The sequence below is a fragment of the Pteropus alecto genome, unplaced genomic scaffold (assembly GCF_000325575.1).
Source record: "Pteropus alecto unplaced genomic scaffold, ASM32557v1 scaffold102, whole genome shotgun sequence".
Classification (NCBI taxonomy): domain Eukaryota; kingdom Metazoa; phylum Chordata; class Mammalia; order Chiroptera; family Pteropodidae; genus Pteropus; species Pteropus alecto.
Window position 1 is genome coordinate 1,540,334 of NW_006432224.1, and position 4,345 is coordinate 1,544,678.

The 4,345-nt window shown below is 57.7% G+C and overlaps 1 pseudogene; it reads left to right on the forward strand.

Annotated features, from left to right (window-relative positions):
- Positions 1-2,287: 2,287 nt before the first annotated feature.
- LOC112475783 lies at positions 2,288-2,406 on the forward strand (annotated as a pseudogene).
- The last annotated feature ends 1,939 nt before the right edge of the window (positions 2,407-4,345 follow it).

The window sequence follows — 4,345 nt, forward strand, 5'->3', positions numbered from 1 at the left end:
GTGTCGGCTGGGAAGACTTCCCTTCGTCCTGCGACAGATCACGTCCCCCCAAGGGGGTCTCCTGTTGACAAGAAGTAATCATTCTTCCAGGCAGTCTTGTATTGATGACATTTAAGAGATTGTGTTCCGACCAAATAATGATTCACAGTGAGCCTCCAGTCCCACCACATGTCACAATCAGGCCTGTCATTAAGAATGGAGCTGGCCCTACACAGACTTACCAGTCACCCATCCCCTCCCGGTCACCTCTCCGGCCAGCGGGATCCTGTCCCGTCTTCGAGGTTCCACATCGCTCCACCTCCGTGACCCCAGCTGGGTCACCTCGGCCTGCACACACGCTGGTCGGCATCCGTCCAGTCTGAGTACGCGCTGGGAGACGGCCGTGGACGAGACACCCGCCCTGGGTGAGAGGCGGCCGCTGGGCCAAGGGTCCCCACGCTGGTGCACACCCCACCCCCGTCCACAGCCCGAAACGGGCCTCGGGCCTGGCTGGTTTCTCAAGCATTCGATGATTGCAATGGAATCGGGCCTAGAAGCCTTTGTCACAACCCCACGTGGCAGCATCTCCAGACAGATACAGTTCTGTTCCCCGGAAAACCTCGATTTAGCTGCAGGTCTCTATTTTCCTTGCTAAAGACGATTTGACAGAGGTGGCTTCTGTATGCATGAGGGCGAGTGGGACCAAGCGTCGGAAGCAACAGAATAAACAGAATAAAGATCAGGTGAGAGTAGGTGCTTGGGGGTGTGGCTGGGGAGGTCGAGGCTGGACCGGAAAGGTGGCCGGGGCTCTTGGCGAAGGTGCTAGAGTCTCGGCATGGGCCGACCGACCTCTGCAGCCTCCTGACATGACAGTTTGTTGTGAGGTGGACTTGGGCAAGGACGGGGAGACAAGGGAGAGACGAGCGGCCACACAGCTTTTTGGAGCTCACATGCTCAGCAGACGGAGGGAGCGGAACCCCGAAATGGTGGCCAGGAAGGGGAGCCAGGAACAAACTGTGGAATCTCCAGAAGGTTCACGAATGGGCGGCACTAGGTACCTCTGGATGTGTTGAGGATGGGAGTCTAAGATAGTAATTGGCTAAAAGTCCGCCTGCGAAGCACTCAGATGCCCAGCTTCCCTCTGTCACCCTATGCGCCCTGCCCCATCCTGACAGGACTGTGCGTGTATTGTCCAGAGAAGGTCAAAGAAGCTTCTTGGGCTTGGAGACACCACACACAATTAAGGGCAGAGGTCCCGTAATGGGGACAGGGGGATTAAATGAACATACAGACGTTGGATCCTGAGCCCACCCCCAGATCCCTTTAGAAGGCTGTTTCCTGGCACGTCGGACACACGGGGCCCATGCGGACTCCCAAACATTCTGACACCTGCGGTTCCCTCACTAATCAGGGAAGGCCGCAGTGAGCGAGCCCCACGCACGCGTGCGGGGCTTCTAACCTCACAGGCAGCCACAGCCGCCCTGGCATCTCGGGAAAGCCCGTGACATGAAATCTAAAGCCCCAGAGATTTTTTTTTTTTAAAGCAGCTTGGAAGAAACACGCACAGAAGTACAGAACATAACCACGCGTGGTGCCGTCAGGGAAATTAAAAGCTACCCGAGAAGGAGCACACGCAAAGAAATTCAGAGAACAAACCAAGAGCGTTCTCGGAAACTTAAAATAAGGCGGGGGAAAAAATCCTCAAGAGAGGAATTGGGCGAGCACACTGAGGAGGTCTCAGTGAAAGCGGAACCAAAAAGAACCAAAAATGGGAAATACAGAAAACAACAAAACTGAGAGAACCGTCCAGAAAGTCCGCAGAGGAAATAACAACAGGACCGCCCCCCCAAGGAGTGACCAGAGAGGACGCAGGTAACCGAGGTGACCATCCGTGAGTCCATCCAAGGACGGTCTAGTCTCCCCCAGCTGAAGAACGGGTGTCCAGGAGGCCACAGAGAGGCCAGCGCAGCGGGAACGCACGGCCCTACCCCGAGGCACGTGGCCTTGCAGTTCTGAGTAATGGGGACAAAAGGGGTCCCGTTCAGAAGCAGGTCGCCAGAGAGAGGCAGGGGGCGGGCAGAGGCAAGACACCGGAGGGGGGGGCTCTGTCCCTCCCGCACCCAGCCTGGGTGGAACCAAGGCCACCTGGGCAGCGTGGGACAGACCGGCCTGAATCCGTTTATGCGGACTTTTTTCAATAAATTCTGTAAATGGATTTTCTTTTATGATTTTCTTAGTAACATTTCCTTTAGCTTCCTTTGTCAGGAAACTACGGTATATAATATGTATAACATACGAAATAAGTCTTGTCTGTGGCCACGCCGCCCTAAACGTACCTGATCCCGTCTGATCTCAGAAGCTAAGCAGGGCCGGGCCTGGTTAGTACTTGGATGGGAGACCACCTAGGACGATCAGGTGCTGTCGGCATAAAAAAAAAGAGTCTTATTCAACTGTTGCTGAGATTAGTCAGCAATATAGGCTTCCGGCCAATAGCAGGCTATTAGTGGTTAATCTTTTAGGGAGTCCGTTATACCCAGATTTTTGACCGCATAGGGGATCAGCAGCCCTAACCCCCACACTATTCAAAGGTCAACTGTACGTTTAAATGCGCGAGCTCTCGAAAAAAATCTCCCTTCCATGCATCCCTTTTCACGGTCGGAAGGTTCTAGAGATAATACTTCACCAAAAAGACAATATTCACCAAGAAAGAGGGAGGCGAGCCCCGGAAGCATCCAGAAGGAATGGAAGGGACGGCACCGAGGGCCACCGGGCCCGGCTGGGCCGGGTCAGAAGCTGTGGGGACACTTCCTCAGGAGGTGAGAGAAGAGGCCGGGCGGTGTTGCCTGCAAATCCCGATGGTTTATTCCTGGCCATGCTGTGTCCCCAAGGAGGCACCTGGGGACACCCTCCTTGGGGGCCAACGATGTGAGGGTGTTACGGCGCGGAGTCTAGACGGGTAATTAGGTCATGAGGATAGAGCCCAGGTGAGCGGGATTAGCACCCTCATAAAGGAGCCCCCCACCCCCCCAGAACTCCGGCGACCAGAGAGCTGCCCTCGCCAGACACGCAACCTGCCGCGACCTTGGACTTCCAGCCCCGCGGACGCCGAGAAGCAAAGGCCTGCGGTTCATCAGCCTCCCGGCCGTGACGTGTCACGCAGCCTGAGCGCGCTCACGTGCCAGCGAAGTCCATCCCCGCTTTCCGCGGCAGTGACGGCCCACAGTCCCCACACACCTGTGTGCTCAGGTGTAACCAGGGGCCTGAGTCCCGGCTGCGACTACGGCCCGAGGGGCCGCGGGCTGCTCCTGCATCCGGGCTTTTCCCTGGCGTCCGCCAGATGCCATGACGACGCAGCCCCAGGCGATGGTGGCGCCAGCAAGCAGAAGAGCCTGGCACCCAGAAACCTGGCCGCGAGCCCTCTCTCGAACCGTCCCCGTGTTTGAGCCATGATGGTTCGGGGTCTACCTGGCTTCCTGGTGGCAGCCGGGCCGCGGGGACCCGCGGGGGACACTCTGCGCATTGTCCCCCTTCCTCCCCAGGGGAGCTGCCGCTTCTACGTCCCACATCTGCTCACAAGCTGTGGCCTGGAGCCAGGCCGAGGGTGGCCGGGTTCACCCAGGACCATCTACCGCGATGTCCTGATGCTCGGCGCCTTCCACTTGCAGAGGACAGCAGCGTCCTCGTCACCCGGCCCGGGGTCCCTCGTAAGCTCCCGAGTCTCCCTCCCCTCCCCCGCCCGCTTCCACCTGTCCCCTGACTTGCTCACAATATCGTAAAGAACCATTCATACTAAATAGGACTTCGTTAACCTGATTAATATGACTTTATTAAACGATGTCACTCCGATAAATTTAATAAAATACGTAATAATAAATAAATACATAAATGAATGAAACAAACACAGCGTCAACCCCCGAGCATCCGCAGCCCTCGAGGGTGACCCCTTCAGAACTGGACGGTCCGGTGAACTTCTGCTCAGAGGCCTCATCGCAGTCACCAAAGATTAAAACCAGAAACGCTCCTGCGGCCGAGCCGTGGAGGGACGGGAGAGGCGGTGACCGGGTCCGTGACGCACGCGCACGCGAGGTCCGCTCGGGCTGTCGCGGAGGCCCCGTCTCCCCAGCGTGGACGATGCGGGGTCCCGGCTTCCTTCTGCGTGGAGCACGCGGCCAGGGCTGGCCCGCGGGGCAGGGGCACCAGACCGTGTCACTTCGGTGTCACCAAACCACGGGCAGGGAGGCGGGGTCGCGCCACTCACTGTCAGGCGAGCTGTGGACGGCCACACGGTGTCTGCTGTCACCTCCGCGGGACCATCCATCCACCCCTGACGTCCCCTTACGCTCAGTCATTTTTGGGCTTCGGGCTT